Genomic DNA, 22875 nt, shown 5'->3' on the forward strand with positions numbered 1-22875 from the left:
CAAGACAGTCATTACAGCTATGTGTATATATATATGTATATATATATATATACACAATATATATACATATATGTGTGTGTATATGTATATATATATGTACAAACTAAATGCATGCATTAAATAAAACTAAAGAAACACTGTGAGAGAATATACAATATAAAGTCTCCTAACTCCAATCTCTACTACTACACATTCTCTCAACTGGGATTGCTGCATATCCTTCAAGAGAAAATCTATGCATAGACAAGTACATATGAATATTTGAAAATAAATACACATTTTTGCAAATTGAGAATCTGACATTTTAGTTATAAGCTCTTTTAAGTTTAAAAAAATTATTATTTTCTTTCAGTTTTAAAAACAATTCTTCATCCTGTTCCACATATCACACTTAACAACCACTTTCCCTTCTTTCTCTCCCAGTCCCAAAGTAAAACCCTTCCATGAATTTAGGTTCAATATTTTCAAGAACATTTTGTACTTTTCTACAGAATTAATATCTTTATTGAAAATATATCATATTATTTATGGAGTTTTAAACTTCATATAAGTGATAGTCTATATATTCCAAACATAATTGCTTTTTGGTCGATTTATATTGATACCTGTAACTATTCTTAAAATACTTACCTTCATACACATATTTGTGATTATAATATATCTGGACTTATTTTATATATTATATCTTTTATGTTTAGCATCATTTTCTTTGCTTCTTTTTTTCTCTGACTTCTGTTGGATTAATTTTTTTATATTTCTCTATATACTTTACTGTTTAGAATCTCCTGCACCCTATCCTCAAAATTCTGATAAAACACTTTAAAATGTATTTTTAAAAGCTGGTTGCATGGTACATGCAGTATCATGTAAGTATATACATGGATTGTAAAGCTGGTTGCATGATACATGCAGTATCATGTAAGTATATACATGGATTGTAAAATTAAAGTTATTGACTTTTTGTCTACAGAAAGTAAAAATTCACTCATTGTAGTACAAGGGGTCTGCAAGTTTTGACAAATACAGGCAGCCATGCAACAGCTATCGCAGGATATAGATACAGATTCAGCCGTACCTCTCACACTCCACTGTGCACTAATGCAGTCAATGGCCTCCCGTTATACCTAGCACTTGGCAACCACTGATGTGATTTTTGTCCCAATAGTTCGACCTTCTCTAGAAAGTTATATAAATGTAATGAAGTCTTCCAATCTGGCTTTTGAGACTCATTTATATTACTGCATGTGTCAGTAGTTTATTCCTTTTTATCACTGGTAAGTACTACATAGTGTTCATGAACCACAATTTGAATATCTATTTACCAAACGATTGACATTCTGATCTCTTCTAGTCTTTGGCAATTATTGGTCAGGTCGCTACAAAGACCTGCATATATATATCATTTTGTGGAAATACTCCATCATTTCTTTTGAGTAAATACCTAGAAGTGGAACTGCTGCGGCTTAAGTCGTGTGTTTGTATACTTTATAAAGAAATTGCTAATCTTGGTGCCTCTGCTGAAATAAACATAAAACATCATGCTTGACTACAATACCAATGCAAATTGTTGAATGCCTATGATGGGTTGGACAGTGACTGCGTCAAATGCTTGAAATATATTATTATAATCTATGCCTGCAAACAACCTATGAGATATTTCAATTTTCCTTGTCTTACAGGCGATAAAACATGTTTACGGAGCTTAAGTAACTTATAAATACAACACAGCCAAAGACTGTTAGGCTCAAAAATACATATTTTCTCTTTATGCCACTATACAACATGTTGGAAAATATACCTACTTCCTTCCAGGTGACACAATGAAATCAAATCACTTGGTAAAAGGGTTATAGACAATACTGGAGGTTCACAGAATAACCAGTATCTGTTCTCCATTTTCAGTCTACTTTCATTATATCTGCAGTGATTAAAAAACGTTTAATTAATGTGTTAATTTTCATCCATTTGTACTGAGATTATATTAAAAACAAACTACGTTATTTCCTTACAGTTTTATTTAGTGACTTACAATAACCAACAAAGTAAAGACTATACTGCTTATATCACTGATCACTATTTATTAAGGGTATGGTGGATAAATCACTCTTATCTTCCTTAAAAATCTTGTTAGGTTTCATTTGAATGTGTTTTAAATAACTATAGTCTGATATAGTTAAGCTTTCTTTTCTTGGTAATTTTAAGGCCATGAATGGGAATCTGTTTTTATGACAGAAGAGAGGCAGTTGATCTTACGTGTGATATATGAAAGATAAAACAGGATAGAGTTCAAAGTAAATCACAAAGCCAAATACTTTTAGAATTGGAAAGGATCTCAGGAGTAATAGAGTCCCTGACTTTATAGCTGAGGAAGTTATTGCTAACACAACATGCCCAGGAAAACATTTGGAAACTGTCTAAAGTTTCACAGGTAATTAGAAGAAAAGTTGGACTAGAATCCACATATCCAGAAACACTGCTTATTTTACCATACACAACCACATTTCAATATGGTATAATTTAATATGCATGTTCATTGCTTTAATGGAATTATTTTAGAATATCCATAACTATATGGGATACTATTAACTGCATCCATAAAATATCTAGTTAGGGATATTTAAACAATATGTCTAATTAGATAATTACTTAAATAATCTGAGTATAGCCATCCTAGAATTTTGATTTTTAACCTCATAAGCAGATTAGGTAGGAACATAACAAAAAAAGACTGTCTTGCAACAAGATACCTAAAAAAAAGATACAATGAAAAGAACAAAAACCACCATATTTCAGTTTTATCTCCTTTCATAGGAAGACATGGATTGCACATTACCAGCATAAGGCTCTTCAGAAGTCATTCCTTATCGATCTGGGGATATAGCTCAGCGGCATAGCACCTGCCTGGCAAGCATGTAGTCCTGAGTTCAATTTTTGGTGCAGATGCGTGCATGCGCGCGCGCGCGCGCGCGCACACACACACACACACACACACACACACACACACAGAGTGATTCCTTAAAGGCTATGTTTTGATCTCCTGTCATGCTTTTTAGTTTGTCAGACCAGAGTTGATCAGGTTCTTCACTCCAAAGTAGTCATATGGTAGATATACACTGTTTAGTGAGACTGACATGAGATGAGGAAGTCAGGAAGTTTTAGTAGAAGTATAAATCAAAACATGAGTAGGCAGGGACTGAGCAGTGAGTAGAAGCTGTGAACAGAAAAAGGGAGAGGAAGAGAGAAGTGAGCCAGAAATACAACACAGCACAGTCTGTGGAACCAGAATGACTGGGACTGCACCCTGGTTTCAGCATGACCCAAACTGTTTTACCACAGCAAGTTAACATACCTTTATGTGCCTACCCTTGCTCACTCACAAAACTGGGTAACTGTACTCTGTATCACAGAAGAGTGATATCAGAAAAAAAAAAATAAGAAGAAATCTGCATGTGATTATTAGGAAATAGTAGGAGAACAAAAATAGCTCTGTCATCAACTTCATGATTAAGCAGATGAAGAACCAGCAAAGATCTTCTGTAAAGCAGATGAAGAAAATAAAAATCCCAAGGAGACCTGGCTTTTATTCTTAAGACTTTTCCCTTAAGGCTGAAGGATGTTAACAGTCTCACTGAGGCCTTGGTGTTTGTGGTTTTCCTTATGATTCTGTGTATATGTTACAGTTTAGATTTAAAGTAGCTCCCCAAAGCCTCACATATTCCCACCAGTGGGTGAGTTCAAAGTTGAATGTGCTGTTAGAAGGTGGGCCCTTGCTGGAGGAGGTGGGCCACTGGGGGCTGTGTCGTTGAAGAGTAAATCTCTCCTGCTGTCTTGGCTTCAGGCCACCGTGTGTGTGTGTGTGTGTGTGTGTGTGTGTGTGTGTGTGTGTGTGTGTGAAACTTCCTCTGCCATGTCCTTCTTCCCCTTGGAGCCATCTGACCATGGACTAAAACTTCTGAAATTGTGAGCCAAAATAAATTTTTCCTTCTTTCAGTTGTGTGTATCACATATTTTGGTCCAAGTGACAAAAAATCTTACTAATAGAGTATCTTTATCATAAAGGCTTCTGTTGATCAAGATAACAAGTACACAGACTACATACTTTGCCATGAATCACATTAGAACATAGAATGTAGTGCTTCTCAAGAATCTCCTTTTAACATGGAATTTCAATGACTACCTTAAGAAAGCGAAACCACTTCAGATTTGATTTTAGAGATATATTTCATTATGTATAGTTTACGTTGACTGCTCTTTACCATCAATACTAACACTAGCACTTGTAATGACTCTGGAAATATATATGATATTAGGTTGTGAAAGACTTTAAAATTATGACAATCTAATTTCAGATAGGAAATTGAACACTTTGGTGAATAAATAAATGCTATACTGCATAAATCATGTTAGAAAATAAGGTAGAGATTATTAACTACACAAACTGTCTATGAATGAGGAGCTGAACCTAGAAATATATCCTGGTCTTTTTCCAAGTCATCATGATATGGTGCTGTAAGAGGAAAACTACGTAAAAAAAAAAAACAAAAAAAAACTATATGTCAGACACTTTTCCAAGTGCATTAGATATATACAGTCACTTATTTATTATGTCACATCTTGTTGTAGATATGGCTACTATTTCCATTTTACAGATGAAGAAATTCCTAAGTTACTTTATTAAATGTCAGGCAGCTAACTCAGTATTGCTGCAAAGTCTATCTGCTTGACTACTATGCTATAAAGGGCAGGCAAAATGCTTTTAAAATCTGGTATTACTATCAATGAATCATATTATCTAATTTTATATAAAGAACTTGGTGTGAAAAGTGTTTTACATGAAGAGTTTTATTTTAACATAGTACTCAAATTTCTTGGGGGCACATATGCGGTTTGATAGTATTAGTACACTTAGTGACAAGACACCACCTACAGAGTTTCCCTCAACTTTTCAGATGATTCACCAAAAAAGGAACATTATAGCTACTTGGGAATATTACTAACTGTTTACAACTTAAAGATGATAACGATGAGGATTTCTCTGTGCAGTAACTGTATCCCAAGGAATCTTGTCCTGTTTGAGGGGGAGGGAGTAGCGTAAGTTTCCAAACATTGATGCAGTTACCAAGGGTAGGTAAGGTAAAGAGAGAAAACTGTGTCTCTAATGCATCCAGCAAAGATTTAGTCTGGTGTATTTGAGTTGTAACTTTGTTCTACTTTTTAATACACTATTGTCAGTGAACTAACCTGAATTTCATTCTATGCTATTTCCTAGTACAGAAATTAATCCTGACACAGATCTGTGTCCCTTTACTTGGACTTAGTTTCTGCCTATCATTTTCTATTCTGTGTGGACCTATAAATACTAACTTCTAATGTGTTCATTTGAATCATGCTTCTGTCTCTGACCTACTAGTGGACAAAGATATGCACTGAATTATTTGGTTTTGTCATTCCATTTGACCTGATCTACTCAATTTTGACATCACTATTTTAATGGGCTTCCCAGTTTGTAATTTGTAACCCAAATACAGCCCATTTCACAACTCCCAAACGTGGTCCCTCCGGTATTGCTTAATCCACATGTTACTTCTTATTGCTTATTTGTTTGTTTGTTTAGGTACTGGGTATGGAACCCTCAGAATTTATTTTTTAGAGGACTCTAAAGCAACTCGTTAGTTTCATCAAAACACTACATGGTGAGGGGGAAAAAAAGGAAACATTTATATAAAGTTCTGTTTCTGTATTAGCAGTCAAAAATAACAAGGAAATTGTAAACAAGCAAAAAAGAAATGACTCATCATGTAAAAGAAACTCTCCATAGGATTAACAGCAGATTTGTTATGAGCAACCATGGCAGGCAGGGACAAGAAGATGGCACCAGGAAAGGAAGAAATAAAAGACCTGAATACATATTTCACAAAAGATATCCACATGCTGATAAACATATTCAATACCACTACTTATCAGGGGACTAAAACTTAAATCACAATATGTTTTTACTTCACTCACAACAAAAATCTAAAAGTAAATGACTAACAATAGTCAGATGTACTGGCTAGGATCTGAAACAAATAATTCCTACCATTCCTGGTGGGAGTATAAATTACTATTAACACTTTCAGCACATTTTTAAACAGTACTGATATCCTATGATCCATCCTGGAATTTAATGACTAATGAATCATATATCATTTAATAAATTGAGAGAAAGCGATTTGTCTTTTTACAGGTATGAATACTTTTAAAACTCTTTTATGTTAAATTTAATTTTCATAAAATCATTAAAATTAAAGTGCATAATCATTGATTCATGATACTAAAACCTCCAAATTTCTAAGAGCCAAAAACATTTTAAAATTTTGGTACTGAAATTCATCCATGATGAAACTGAGGTAAAACTGATATAAAACTATTTATGCTTTCCCTTTATCTCACTTAGCGTAAAATACTTACATTTTGCTACAGGTAAACTGATTTAATTATGGGGAACTGCCCTAATCTTGGAAGTTTCTGTATAATATGTAGTATATCTACCTTTATTACATTTCTAAACTCTGAAAAATTTAGAATTATAAAATTCATCTGGCCTTACTGATATGTCAGAATGGACACATATGTTGACAAAATATTTCTTATTTAAGATGGCTCCTTTATAGTACATGATAATCATAATTTAAAATTTTTTCATGTGATCCTTATAGTTACATTTATTTCTTTGAAATCTCTGCATTTAGAAAAAAATCTGAGAATGACTGGGGTAGACGGTGCTGAAAACCTTATGGTAATTTGAAGTCCATTACAAACTGTAGGCATGTTTATATATACAGGCTCATTCTTGAAGCATATAAATTAAAGTAGGAAATATGGCCATTGCTAATATTAAATACATTAGCATTAAAAACATTTTTTGAGATATTTTGCAAGTTTTAAAGAACAAAATATTTTATTTCTCTTATTTAAACTCTGCACTTATTTTTCTCTAATTTAAACATTTTGTCCTCTTAAACTAAAATTTCACACATATTTACATATAAAGATCATTAGTTATTCACTTGATTATCTTTTATACTGTATATATATATCACATATACATTTGTATCTAACAAATATTGGCAGAAAAGAAGAAAAACATTCAATCTAGATTTTAACCTATTTCACTTTCAAGTATTGCTTCAGGCCTTTCCTGTATCATTTTAAATGTAATTCAGGTTGGCCTTAAACTCATGTAGCCCAGGCTGGGCTGCAGCTTACAGTGATCCTCCTGCCTCAACCTCCTGAGTCCTATGCACCACTACACCCAGCTTCTCTCCTATATCTTAAGGCACTATGTTTACATGATAAAATAGCCTACTAAAAGCCTTTAAACTAAGAAGTCCTAAGAATTTCCATGTGTCCTACAGCCCAAATGACTATCAACTGGTGAATGAACAAAGAAGATATGGTTTGTTGTTGTTGTTGTTTTTTTTTTTATATATAGAACAGAGTACTGCTCAGCCATAAAGAACGATATGTTCAAGACAGTTCTAGGAAAATGGGTGCACCTTGAGACCATACTCTAAAGTGAAATGAATTGGACATGACTGTAAATACCGCACTGTTTCTCTGCCGTGAGAAACTGAAAATATAAATAAGGACCAAAATGTATAACAGGTGTTGTGAAATAGGAAGAAAATGTTCAAATGGGGAGGGAAACAGAAGAGAGGGGAGGGGAACAGGAAAGAAGGAAAATGTGAGAAAAAAAGAATGGAAACAAAGCTTTTATAAATGGGGAGGGAAGGATGGGTTGAAGGGAGGGTAGAATAATGGGAAAAAAAAGAATCAAGTTATATCATGTATAGCTACAAATTCTCTATGATGAATGTGATCATTAGTTTTTTGAGGAATCTTTACCCTGACTTCCACAGTGGCTGCACCAACCTACACTCTCACCAACAGTGGGAGAAGGTTTCCTTTTTCCCCACAGCCACTCCAGTATTTGTTACTGGTCAGTTGCTTGATAATAGCCATTCTCTCTGGAGTGAGATGAAATCTCTGCATTGTTTTAATTTGCATCTCTCAAATGACCAATGATGTTGAACATTCAAAAAATATATTTATTTAGCATTTGTACTTCTTTGTTTGAGAAGTGTCTATTCACTTCAGATGGCAATTTTAGGACTGGGTTTTTAAATGAAGAGTCTAATTTTTTTGGAGTTCTTCATATATTCTACATATATAGAACAGCTGGCAAAATTTTTTCCCACTCTGTAGGTTGTCTCTTCACTCTCTCGGTGGTTTATTTTGCTGAGCAAAGTTCTTTAATAAGATGAGATCCCATTTATTGGTTCTTTGTAATACTTCTATGCAATTGGGGTTTTGTTCATAAAGTCTGCCTACTTCCATGTCTTCAACAGTTCTACCTGCCAATACAGTTAGTGTTTCCATTTTAATATTTAGATCTATGATTCATTTCAATTTTAGTTTAGTGCATGATGAAAGATATGTCTAGGTTTAATATTCAGCATGTCAAAAATCATTTTTTTCCAGCACCATTTATTAAAAACGCTTTCTTCGAGTGAAGGTGTTTGCCCCCTTTGCCAAAGATAAGGTGGCTAAGTATATTTGCAATTGTTTGCATATCTTCTAATCTGCTCCATTGATCCTCAGGTCTGATTTTTTATTTTTGTAAGTATCATGCTGTTTTTATCATGGTTGCTTTTTTTGTAGCAGGATTCATTCCAGGGATGCAGGGATGGTTCAACAAACACAAAACAATAAATGTAATATAGGGCTGGGGATTTAGCTCAGCGGCACAGCACCTGTCTGGCAAGTGCAAGGTCATGAGTTCGATTCCTGGTACTGGAGAAAAACAACAAAAAAAAATGTAATACATCATATTAATACAACCAAAGATGAAAACCACATGATCATCTCACATGCAGAAAAAGCATTTAACAAAGTCCAACACCTATTCGTGATAAAAAAGTATAGAAAATTGGAATAGATGATCTTTCTCTCAATCTGATAAAAGACATCTATGACAAATCAACAACAATATCATACTAAATGGGCAAAAGCTGAAAGCTTTCACTCCAAAATCAGGAACACGAAATAGATGTCCACTATCACCATCCCTATTCAATATAGTTCTGGAAACATTAGCCACACCAATTAGACAAGAGAAAGAAATAAAAGGACTATGGATAAGAAAGGAAGAAGTTGAATTATTATTTGTGGATGACATGATACTCTACACAGAAGACTCCAAAAACTTTACCAAAAGACTTACAGATTCAGTAATCAAGTTCAGCAGCATAGTTGGATACAAAGTCAACATTCAAAAATCAGTAGTATCCCTGTACACAAATGTTATAGTGTGGTTATTTTTGCAAGGGGAACAATATAATACAGGACACATATTTTGTAAGATTATTTATAATAGTCACCCAAAGAATCATATACACAGAGTGCAGGAAATCTGTCCACACACTAAAGACCAAAGAATTCAGCCAAGGGCCTCGACTCCATGGCAATGTCCTACATAAGTCCAAATGAAGACTTAGAGCTATAACAATGCTTCCTGTGAATCCAACTAGATGTCTAGAGTCCATGACAGTGACTCCCTGTTTCAAGGATCCATGCTGGGAAGGGCCAAAGGTCAGTGGTGGAAGATAAAAAGGTCTCTGTCAGTGGTTACACATTTTTGTGTACTGGGAATAGTGTGTGTCAGTGGAATGAAAGATCTGTGCCAGCAGGCTGAGGGATCTTCACTGGATCCACGAAGTGACACTCAAAGAACCAGAGCTCCCCTGAAAAGTACCACAGCCATCCTCAGCAACAGTAAGGTCCCGAACTCCTCAAGTGATGATGAAAGCCATGGTCCCATCAGGAAGGCCAACGTGACAAGCTTCTCCAGGAGACTGAGAAGTGTACCATCTTCTCCTCCTGAACCAGGAAGTGAAGCTCAAGGTGAGAACCAGAGCTCCCCTCAAGTGAACTGAAGCCATTTTCAGTAATAACAAGGTCCTGAACTCCTTGGAGGATGAGAACAGCCAAGTTCATCAGGAAAGCCAGTATAACAAGCTCCTCCAAGAGAACCAACAGCTCCTTACAGCTTCTAACAGCACCCAAAAGCTTCTCTCAGCTCCCAACAGCCTCTGTTCTTTTTCTCCAGTTCTAAGTCTTATCCTGCTGGCAACAATCCTTGGGGGGACCTCCCACACCTAGCACCATGCTGGTTAATTCAGCTGAGGGTTACAAGTTGACTAGCAGTTGTCAATCCACCACAACAAATAACAAATTCCCTGGGTGAGAAACTAAGGAAACAACACTTTTCATAATAGCATCAAAGAAAATGCAATATTTAGGAATTTATCTAGCAAAGGGAGTAAAAGATGTTTACACTGAAAAATTTTACATTGACCTTAAATTTTCAGTAATCTTGAAAAAGGAGATTGAAGAGTATATCAGAAAATGGAAAGATATCCCTTGTTCTTGGATAGGAAGAACCAACGGAGTGAAAATGGACATCTTTCCAAAATTAACAACAGACTTAATGCAATCTCAATCAAAACACCAGCAGCGTAACTCACAAAATTTGAGAAAACAATCCTAAAATTCATTTGGAACCTGAAGAGACCTAGAATAGCAAAAGCAATTCTGGGCAACAAAGGCCAGGCAGGGGGCATCACAAACCCTGACTTGAAATTACACTATTAAACAAAATTTCCTTATGGTGAAACCTTTCAGGATACTTTCTTTTCACTCTATTGTGCAATAGCACATCAGATGTCCTTCCTCTTAAGTAACTGTAACTGAGGACCTATTGATCAAGCTTTACCATCTCTCCCTGCATACTATTTTCTCTGGCCTTTGGTAATCACATCCTGCTCTCAACTTCTATATGAACTTTTTCAGCTTCCACATGAGTGAGAGCATGTGATACCTGTCTTATTGTGCCTGGTTTATTTCTTGTGTGTGTGTGTGTGTGTGTGTGTGTGTGTGTGTGTGCCTGGCTTCTTTCATGTAACGTAATGACCTGGATCTAGTTCTATCTATGTTGTCATGTATTTCATTTTTACTTATGGCTGAACAGTACTCCACTCTGTGTATGTACTATATTTATTCCCACTGATCAGTTGATGGACACATAGATCATTTTCATTTCTTGGGTACTATGAATATGGCAGTAACAGGGCAGTGAATAGGGTACTATGGATGTAAGCGCAGATGTCTTTCTGACATACTCAAGTCATTTCCTTTGGATATTTATCCAGTAGTGGGATTGCTAGATCTTATAATTCTATTAGTGCTTGACGAACCTCCATACTGTCCACAACAGATGTACTAATTTACATTCAAACCAATAGTGAGTTAGGATTCCTTTTTCTCCATATCATTTCCAGCACTTGTTATCTTTAATCTTTCAGAGAGTAGCAATTCTTAATGGGGTCAGGTGATTCCTCATTGTGGTTTTTGATTTGCATTTCCTTGATGATTTGAGATGGTGAATGTTTTTTCATATACCTGTTGACCATTTGTATGTCTTCTTTTGAGAAATGTCCATTTAGAACTACTGCCCATTTTGAATTGGTTTATTTTTTTTTTGTTATTGATTTTACTGGAGTTTACTACAGATATTAATCCCTTTTCAAGTATGTAGTTGACCTTATATTTTTAGTGTCAGATATTAATTTATTGTTAAGACATAGTAATGGAAAATTTTCTCTCAAGCTATTTCTTTATCCATTAATTCAAACTGGAGGATTCATCCTTTCTTAGTATATTTTAAATTGAATGAACTCATCTCATTAAATACTGTGGTGTGAAATGTGTTGCTAGTTAGGCGTCAGATGTCTCAGAAACTTCTTGAGTAGACCTCAGAAAGTCACATTTATTGATATGCATAAAACCACTGACTACTTCACTGGCTTCACGAATAATCCATTCATTATTTAATGAGATTTGTCTCTTTTCATATTTAGAATATGGGTTACTCATGTAGTATTTACAGAGAATAACTATTAAATTATTGAATTTATCATGGCAGCTTTCTTGAGATCATCTCAAGGAAAAAATTATACACAGGAAAATACTTAAAAGTATCAGCCAGGATGTAGGTTCCTAGGCTGGGGATGCAGTTCTGGAGTAGAGCATGTACTTAGCATGCAGGTTCATATAAAAGCCCACTGTCCTTTCTCATGGCAGGATACATTCCTTTCATTAAGCTCTATGGTACTACCTAAGAACATAAGCACACAGAGAAAATTAAATTCTTATTTAAACTCAAGAAGCAAACATTTCCCAAAATGACAATATTCCCCTCCTTTACACTGGAGTCATAAACATTTCTCTACATGCCAGTGCCTTTCTGTTTAGTTAGAATTTTAGCCAGCAGTATTTTGTTTATTTGTTCAGGATCATGTATATTTTTTCATTACATCTATAGTACACTTCATCGCCTGAACACCTGCTGAAATAAACTTGTCTTGCCAGCAAAAATTTTTGAAATTATGCAATCTGCAATTCAGTCCATGGTAAGCACTTGGGTAGAATTTCTTCTATACCTTTCAACATCAATTAAAGAACCTGCTGCATAGAAATATTGCCAACTGAAAAGTTAGTGAAGCAAGTTTAATCAAGTGAACTTGACTATCATTTTAGCTAAGACTTTTTGCATAATCATATTAACTACCATGATTAATGTCTATCAAATTAACCAAAAGATCTTTCTAAAGTTTTATGATGAGCTGAATGGAAATCACACTGATGTATGATGATTACATGACCTTTAATTAATAACACTTTCATTCATCAGAGTGCTTTTATGTATATAGAATATAAAAATATGTAAGATTATAAAAATAGCTAATGAATAATTCAGCCAGGAGAACTGAAAAATAAATTCTTAAAGGAAAACAGTTTAATGCTTAAAATAGGAGACAAATAAGCAGATTTTGACATGTACACACTAATATGTAACTTTTGCTATAAAATGCCAAAAATTATATGAAGCCTAAATAGAAAGCTTGATAATCAGGCCTAAACAAAATATACTTTTTAAAGAAACATATCACAATTAAGAGCATTGAAAGTATTCAAACAAATGAAATATGTTTTTTATTTGCAGAATAGTTTTCTTAAGATGTGCAAGTGCAAGCTTATAACCTTCCTATTCATGTAGTATAAAAAATAGGAAGTAAAGTTATCTGAATTAGAGACAACTTTTTTAAAAGATCACATTTGAAAGAAAAATAGACAAAACAAGATTTTACAAATACACTAAAAGTTTTTCTAAATACTTCCAGTTGACATACAGGCATTAAAATAAGCTGAAATTTTTCAGAGGTGACAAGTTTTAATAGTTTTTAACTAAAGGAAGAAGGTGTTCTATGCCTGACTTCATTGATTAACCAACTTATGTGGTAATTTGGGGAAAAATTCAGCATATGAATGTGAAAATGATTTGGGAGTTGTGCCTAAGCATGTGAAAAAGCACAAGAAAAAAGAATTCCTTGCTTCCTTTTGGATGCTTCAGACAGCAGCAGCACAGCCTAGGGCACACTGCTGTGGATTTTTAACTGTTGTATGGAACTACTCAAAATGCTTTTGATCCATTTTATCTTGCAAGTTAGCAAAGAAATGTTGCAATAAGAAACACCAACAAAGATCTGAAAAAGTTAAGCTCTGGATTACCATATTGTGTTCTCCTGCCATTCAATGCTTCATACAAAGGCAGTGGCCTTCAAAGTAAGAAAAAAAAAAAGTGAGGGGAAAGAGAAAAAAGAGAAACTCGTCTCAGAAAGTGCAAAGCACAAAGTAAATAATATTCTTCTACATCCCTTCTTTTTCACAGATTGGATGTTAAAAGAGTTGCAGCAATTAGGCTTTTGTTAATTACCAGCTGTTGAAACAGATGTGTTGACTATCCTTATTAGTTAACAGCTGGGCGAGAAGAACAATTGATGCTCCCTAAAACCAACAGCCAGCTGCTCTGCAGTAATTATCTCCAATTAATAATACAGGTGATAATGACAAAAAGCTCCTATTCCCCCTTTTCAATAACTTTGGTAGTTTCAATAACTATGCCTTTATTATTACACAGTAATAGAGAATACATTTATTACATGTAAGGTTGATATGCTCGAGTTATATTAACTCTATGGTTAGTTACCATTGTGCAATTTCTGGAGGAGTCAGACAAGTGCTAAAAGTAGAAGCAGACATTCTGTAGGCTTTTATTTATCATATTTCAAATGTCACTGCCAACTTACTTCTCTAGTACTCACAATAATAGCTAAGCACTTAAGTTCTTTGAAAAAGAGAAGCATAACTAAAATCTGTTCTTTTTGATTTCCAGGTGTTTCCACTGATCATGTTTTATATTCAGTTCACTGAAGCAATATATTTTCTCTTGGTATGCTTAAATATTAGTGTCTTGTTCCCCAGCTTATATTTCCTAGGTGACTGCTGGAAGCAATTTTACCAAACCCAGAAGGAATTTATCTCAGAGCAGTAAACATTTCATGTATACAAGGAGATCAGAAAGACAAGCAAGCAGGAAAAACACAAAGAAAAACATTTTATTTTGTAGATACTATTTTGTGACATATGATAGTCAAGTGTCAGGATGTCAAAAAAGAGATATGATGATAAGTCATACAAATAAAATAGAAATGATGACATGTTTAAATTATTTCTACTATTTCCTACTTTTAAAATGTTCATACTAAAACTTTATTTACAAAAATTGTACAAATAAAGATTTAAGCAGGGTAGGCAAATCATCCTTGTCCTATGAAATAGGTATCTCAAAGTATTTACAACCGTATCTATTCACTAATTAGAGAACACTTAAAGACACTGATTTTCTGAAAACAAGGATTAGAGCTGGATGAATACTCCCCTTTCACAAACCTTCCTCCCGTCTCTGTTGGGTCATCATAAGCAGCTTGTTCTTACAGCATTAAATAGAAAAGTCTCCTGACTATCAGTTCTGAGCACCTCAGTTAGGAATCAGGACACTTCATAGGGGTAGAAACTTTAAAAAATATGTAAATAAATCATTTCAGTACAAGAGGTTGTAATGAAAAATGATGAAGAAAAACTTTCTAAAGCATTATTATTTAGGCTGCCACTTGGGTAATATGGATGTCTGACATAAAAATATTTATTAGAAACACTCTCACATATCCTATGTAATTATGGATCCCAAAGTGGGAGTTTCAACATTCATATAATAACAAAACAACAGAGATAAGCACATTACCAAAAGAATAAATCAAGCTGTCATGGGAATCTGTGCAATATTTAGGATTCTGTAATTTACTGAGAATCCCCTGATATATGGAAGCTAACAAAATGTGTAAATAGAGAAACAAACTGTTAGCTTTACGTTTGAAAATCTCTATTAGGCCACAGAATTATTCTGTGATTTTTCAATTCTAAAAAAGGACCTAATTTCTTAGCACAGTATCAGTGAAAGCAAGTATCTTCCACCTTGACACTGGGCAGCCATCTTTTCTCTCCCTCCAGGCAGGAATATTTGAGAAGGACACAGCAATACAGCAGCCAATCAATATAGCAGCTTTTATCTATATAATGCAACAGGTTGTGGTCACCATCTAACAAGTCCACTACATCTTAGGGAAGCCCATGGCTATTCCCCAAGCAAGAAGACCCTTCCTCATTGTCTGAGGTGACCCAAATAGGGAAGGCAAAAATGAAACCTTTTTTGAAAGCACCCTAAGTTCATTGCTATTTAAAAGTAACCCTAGAAATTTATACTTTCTCTCCTCTGCAAAAGACTAATAAAAAATGTCATAAACTGTGATTTCTGTATTTAATTCTTCAAATTCTGCATTTTTTGAAAAATAAAAAGACTCAGGTCTAACTCAGAAGAGGACTAGAGTATTGAAAGCATTTTCAATAGGCAGTACCTTAGACACACTATATTTCCACCCATTTTAATTTCAGGATTGCACAAGATGGCTTAATTACCTGAGAAAAACACCAGTGTGGTCTCCTCCATAATATATGTCCCAACTCTTCAGTCAGTTTTCTCACTTTGCTCACTGACAGACTTGCAGACATCCCCACAGTTAAGTATTTCACACCTTATTTCTATACTTCATTTTATCTTGTGCATAAATCTATCATAAAATCAATTTTATCTGCATTTTGATACATGTATGTCACTTTTTTTGTACTGTCAACATATAAAATCTCATTATATATTTTCAATAGTTATCTTTCTCTAATAATTGTTCAAAACACAAAATTTTACAAATCATAAATGTGCGATCATGTCATATACCCTAAAGCTATAATTTCTACAATCTAGATTGGCACCACATGCATATCTTATAAATAGGAAAATTTATTTTTTAATTGAAATAATCATTTTGGCTTTATTCCCTTATCCTTATTTGCTAAAAAATAAAACTCTGTTTTGTTCTCCTGTATAAATAATATTTTGGTTAGATACAGGATCTCTAAATTGAAGTATTTTCCTTTGAAGTTCATAACATAATTCTGTATCCAGTGTAGCAAGTCAGAAATGGGATACTATTGTGATGTTCTTTCTTTTGTAAATAATCAGTTTTATACAATTTTATAATAAATATCATAGAGGCTTAGCATTACTCATAAACATTATTGTAAAGATATTTTACTTAGCCATGTCTATCAATTTAGCATATACACATAAATTTGCCTGGGTATTTTAAAATTATTCTACTCAGATACTGGTATGGACTTTCATTTTGATAACTCAATTTTGTTCATCTCAAGTCAGTTTTCTTCTGTTTTTTTTTTTTTTTAATTTTGTTTTTCTTAATTTGTTTCTACACTTAGACATATTTTTCACAGTAAAGGAGGGTTTCATTTGTCTTTTACAACTTTGTTCCATTTCCTTACATATTTGCTTAGCATTTTTCCCTTTGCTGTTCCAAATCACCACTTTAATTTTTGTCCCTAATGATTATAAACAACTTATTATATTTTTTCTAAGCAATGTCTTTTTTGATGACTACGCAAGATCTGATTATTAATTTTTCTACTTAAAAATTTCCTCCTTCCAATAAGCCAACTGGTCTTTCTTCATGAAACCAATTCCCTGAATTACAGATCTCACAAGCCTATTCATATCAGAGAGTATAGGCTGCCTCAACATATTTTATTTTATTTTATTTTTTTTAGCATATTTTAGAACTAGGACATTTGGTACAATGTTGATGAGAAAGAGTGAGTAGTAAGTGATAAATGGTTTCTTCACTAGGCATAATTGCAAGTATATCTAGGGCACTTTCATTAACTGGACAGGGGGAGCTTTTTTTCAAAATTTATCAGGACCAATGGGAGCTTAAGTAACCAAGGCAAAAACAACTTCCATTTCATTGCTTCTTTTTCTATTATTCATTCAGAATTTTAAAGCTGTATTTGTTTTGGTTCTGTAAAAGTAGTAAGTAGTCTTTCTTTTGGATCACACTACAGACACTGCAGGGAGTTAGTGTTGATACTAGAAAGTGATCACTGAGCTTTGAACTACCCTAGTCAATGAGCTCTGGTCCACGTATCTTCAAATACCAACCATGTATCTCCCTTATGCTCTAAAATGGCACCTCCTAAACTAAATTCATTTTTATCCACAAATCAAATCAACTTCTCAATGGCACTCTTTGCCATTGACATCATTTCTCCAATTACTCAGGTTTAAAAACTTGAAATTATCTTAAACCTTTCCTGCTTTTGTCATGTCTCACCAATACTGTCTCTCTATTCCTGCCATCATTGTTCAGGGAAGTCTCAATCTTCTTTACTTTACTCATAGAATACTTCAATAGCCTCCAGGACAGTCTTTCCTGCCTTCTTATGCCTGTGAAATTAATTCCATTAAAACTTGTCATATTACTTTCTGCAATTCATATTATATTAATATGGGTGTGCATATGTATATACACACACATATATATATAGATATATTTCCTTGTTTACAACACAGTTCTATTCCTATGACTAGGTTGTTAAATGAATCAGTTTCTAAATGAAGAATTGTGGGCTAGGGAGATAGCTCAGTAGCACAAGTGCATGCCTGGCAAGCACAAGGTCCTGAGTTCGATCCCTGGTACCGCCAAAAAAAAGAGAATTGTATATAGTATGTACATTACAATATTCAGAACAATGAAATGGTGAAACACCAACTTGACGACTTTGCTTTTAATTGCATAACTCTTATATGCAGTACTATAAAGCATAACAGAACATAAGCTACAGAAGTGTACCATATACTACAATCAGCAAAAATTACAGCAGGACTGTACTGTAGAAGCCTCTACACTACTGCACTGTTGTACAGGCTGCACTGCCACTCACATTCCTGCATTGTGAGCCAGAATGTGGGTCACAAGTACAAGCAGCAGGTTGCAAGTCTGAACAGTCCTTAAACAGGTAGCTCCTTAAATGATCTCTCTTTCTTTCCCTCCCTCTGTCCGTCCATCCATCCGTCCATCTATCCATTCATCTCACCAGTCCTTCAGGCAAAGATCTTCAGCATCTGCCTCATTTCTACTTAGCTAAGAATAATTTTTACTTCTTTTTTAAAGGTCACTGTACAACATCAGAGTCGTCTACAGGGTGACCAAACATTCTTGGAAATCCCTACATGGGACATAAAAAGTTCTTTGGCAATAGATGTAGAATGCCGGGAGAAAAGCATAAACTATATGATGCTCCAAAACACAGAATGGAAAGCAACACTGCTTTTAGGGTCCAATGAACACGCTATAGATTGTCCACTTTCCGCAGTGCTACTTTTTCACCTGACTACTATTGACAGCAACCTGATTTGTGGTTCCTAACAGTGGGCCTTCCATTCCTGTACGTCAGTTTTGTTCACTGCTAGTGTGCATCTATGTACACTGTGGGAGTTAACAACTGATCTTTGACTTTCTCAGGTCACCTCAGTAAATGACCTGTTGTCCTTTGTATCAACAAAATATTGGTTTAATTTTTGACACTATCAATATTATTATGTTCTCTAAGAATCCAGACAATGAAAATGAAAATGATGACAACCCAACTAGTTTAGGGATATACACAACTAAAACAGCATATCCTGCACACTACACAGAAAAGAATTTGAGATTAGGAAATGCTGGAAAGAAGACATGAAAGCACATATGGTGAATGCATCTCACAGTTTTGTGATGTGATAGGCAAGTATTTCTAAATCAGTCAAAACTTCTTTGTGTGTCCTCAGATGACACAGAAACAGCAGGTATTAAAGGAGGTCAACCACATCACATGCAATAAACATTACCATACCTGAGTAAAGTTACAATAACTTCACTCAAAGGATGCAACGAAGATGTCTTATTGGATAAACAAAAAGGGACATTTTTAAGAGATAAACCAGCCCTTCATTGTAGGGAACTGATTATGTCAGTACTTAGTAGAAATGATGAGTGCTATATTGTATCAAGTGATTTATTAAAATTTGGCAGCAAAAAGTTTCCTTTACCTATTAAATACTTGAGTTTAAATATTAGATTTTAAATTATCTTGTTGATTTCTATGAAGGAATTGATAAAACTGCACAAAAAAAATTACTGATATCTCATCCAAATCCAAACTGCACTATTTAAATTTATATGCATGTTTGGAAGATGATGCAAATTTAAGATTTGCACTTTCCACTCAGTCTATAAACTTCTTACCAAAGAAAACAAAAAGATCTTACATACCCAAATTCCTGCATAGTCTGTTCTTACTAATTTGAGAGGTGTTATGATTTATCTGCTTATCTCTGATATTGAAATTTCAATAATGAAAGTTTTTTTTGGGGGGGGGTTCTGTACCAGAAATTGAACTCATGACCTCAGGCTTGCCAGGCAAGCACTTATGCCACTGAGCTAATTCCCCGGCCCTTAATAATGAGTTTTTAGATGCTTCCAGTTTCTAAAAACATGTAAAACTACTTAATGAGATTGTTTACTTTCAAAAATGCAGGTAGACATGTGTCTAAAATGGCTATCACTACTGCTGGTCAGAGAAGCTATTTAAAGGGTGCCTACCATAAAATCCTTTTTTTAAAAGCATGAGACAAAAAGAATAGGATTCTTCTTCTTATTATTATTATTATTATTGTTACTATATCTTTTTGAGACAGAGCTTCACTATGCCATTGATGTTGGCCTTACACTCCCTTTGTAGCCTAGGCTGGCCTTGCATTCGCAGCAATTCAAGGCTTGGCCTCCTAAGCCTCCTGACCCTCGGCCTCCTGAGTGTTGGGATTACAGGTGTGTGCCACCACGTCTGGCAAGAATATCTTTCTTTATTTTGGAAACACATTCAGGATAAAGAATTTATACCTAAGTCAGCATAATGATCACTGGAAAGGAAGAAAGCTAGAAAAAGAAGAATGGATCATCTGAGTTGTAGGTTATGCAAATATACAGTCAAAAAATAAATTAAAAAGCCTCATGTTTTTAAAAAAATAAGACTGCTTTACAACTCAAAAATGTTACCAGAAAGGGACAGTGTGCTAAATTCTTATGGCCACCAGCAAAAAGTATCCCAAATTGGTGGCTTAAGGTGATAGGAATTTATTCCCTTATATTTCTGAAGGCCAGGTGTCCAAAATCAAGATGTTAGTAAGACTGATTGCTTCTGAAATCTCAAAAAATATATATATCTGTTGCGTGGCTTTCTCCTGACTTCTGGTAGTTGTCAAAAACCCTTAGCATTCCTTGGCTTTTAGACACATCACTGCAATATCTGTCTCCATCAAGTGCTTTCTTTCTTGCACATTCTGTGTCTGTGTCCTTAGTGATAGGATAAAAAATAGTCTTCAGTTTTGTCTTTTCTTGCTTTTCATTCACTCATGCATCCAATAAGCTGGTGTTTGTTTGCATCAAACTATGAATAATTAAGGTGAAAAAAACTATTCAAATTGGTTGTGTATATAAAGATGCCCCTTAAAACATTATAATTTCCCAGTACTTCAATAAATTTATCCTTCCTTGAAACATGTCTCCCTGCATTTATCACCTCACTTTTCAAGTAACTATGTGTTAGGGTTTGGATCTGGGGTATTGCCTAAAACTCTCATGTGCTTAGAGGCAGGATTATGGAAGGTGAGTGAATTGTGCGAGCAGTATGCTTCTTGGTGGGTTCATCTCTGGTGACTTCAGTGGCTGAGTGTTCTGTTAAGAGACAGGCCCTGGTTAGAGGTTGATCACTGGGAGATGACTTAAAAGGGTAAATGTCCATCCCCTCCACCTCCTTTCTCTCTCTCTCTCTCTCTCTCTCTGCTTCCTGGCTGATATGACATTGGCAGTTTTCCTCTGTGACAAGCTCTTCTACTATGTTTGTCATTTCTATATTTGAACATGTCAAGCAAGTAGAGAAACTTCTGTACTGTGAACAAAAATACACCGCTTCTCCTTTAAGTTGTGGGTATTGGGTACTTTATGTTAGTGATGAAAAGTAACACAGATTTTGATTTTAAGTGGTTTGAAGCTAGTTTGCAAAGGTTTGGAGATGTCAGATAGAGAAGCCTTAGAATGCTGTGAGCAAGCTTGATGGAAGATTCTGGTCAGGGCTCAGAAGATCAGAATACTGTGGTACCTCAGTTCATGAACTTGGTTCTTTCTGTTATTCTGGTCCCAAACCCAGTTGGATGAAAACTGAATCAAATTCAATAGTTAGGCTCAAGGTTGACCTTACTGGGAAATTTTATTTGGCTCTAGTCCAGTTTGGTTCTCTCCAGAATTGTGGAGAGAATTGAGTCTAGGAACTAAAGCACAACTGTACTAAGAGAAATATAAAGGCCAGGCTCAAGAGGTTTCAGTTGACAACAAAGAACTCTGGTGGTAATTAAACTCCAGGCTATGATAGGCTCTGGGAGAAAATCTGTAAGAGTTTGCTCATCTCCGCAGACTGAGATTAAAGGGGGTCAGACTAATTAAACTGGCAGAGAAAAATTTCAAGGCAGTCCAACTTTTACATTGTAACATGGGTACTGATTGTTGCTTTTAGCAAGATCTACTGTGAAAACCCAGAGGAAAAAGTACATTTGAAAAGTTTTTAGTTTTCCAAGAAAAGAAGCATCTGAAAATTTGAAGCAAAGAAAACCATGGTTGGTAAAAAGATGAGCATTAAAAAAGAAGCCAGATACTTTACACCCGGACAATAGGAAAGATGGCTTGAGGGCATCTTAGGAATCAGTAAGACTCCACCCTTTACTGGCTCAAGGATGTAACACTGGAAATCTTTCATTTGAGAAGAGCATCCCAAGACCCATTATGGAAAAGGGCAACCTAAAGAACTGGTTCACCCAGATTCATTTCACAGTGCTAAGTCATCCAGGCACGCAGAGGCTGATAGAGCCATAACACAAGGGAGTCTGGCTACTGCTCAGGCTGGCAGCAGACCCTGGTATTGTCCACATAGTGCTGGTTTTTATGGCATGCAGAACCCAAGAACTGTGCCACCAGAGAGAGTTCCACTTAGATTTCAGAAGAATGTCTAGGACAGGGATGGCAAGCCTCTTAGAACTTTCAATGATAACAGCCTGTTGTGACATGCGTGCCATAGGTATGCCACTGCTGGCCTAGGAAGTGAGGCAGTGTGCCCCTGAGAGTCAGTGCATGAAATCAAAAATGCAAGAATGTGGAGAAGGCAGGAACATGTCACCTCTAAGGAAAGCCACAGGCAGCAAGCAGAGCTAGCCCAAAGGAGAGGCCATAAGGGTTGCAACTGGCAATGTACTAGGTGGAGGGCTGCCCAAGCCCTTGATTTCACATTTCATCACAGTTTGCTCTGGGTGCTGGACATGGAGCTATGAGATATAAGGTTTGACCTGTTGGGTTTCAGTATTACATTGGTCTGATTTCTTTC

General features: G+C 35.1%; 1 protein-coding gene and 1 long non-coding RNA gene across 3 annotated transcripts in view; both read right to left on the bottom strand.

The window, feature by feature from the left end:
• The window catches only part of Mipol1 (mirror-image polydactyly 1), a 328974-nt gene that overhangs the window by 136133 nt on the left and 169966 nt on the right, over nt 1-22875 (bottom strand). The gene's annotated exons all lie outside the window — the stretch shown is intronic.
• LOC102021425 overlaps nt 1-22875 on the bottom strand; it is a 31517-nt gene that overhangs the window by 601 nt on the left and 8041 nt on the right. Inside the window, exon 2 of the long non-coding RNA XR_259789.2 lies at nt 1803-1918. This is a non-coding gene — a long non-coding RNA (uncharacterized LOC102021425). The remainder of the gene's footprint in view (nt 1-1802; nt 1919-22875) is intronic.

Source organism: Chinchilla lanigera, unplaced genomic scaffold (genome assembly GCF_000276665.1).
Source record: "Chinchilla lanigera isolate Chin_1 unplaced genomic scaffold, ChiLan1.0 scaffold00008, whole genome shotgun sequence".
In the NCBI taxonomy this organism is placed as follows: Eukaryota; Metazoa; Chordata; class Mammalia; order Rodentia; family Chinchillidae; genus Chinchilla; species Chinchilla lanigera.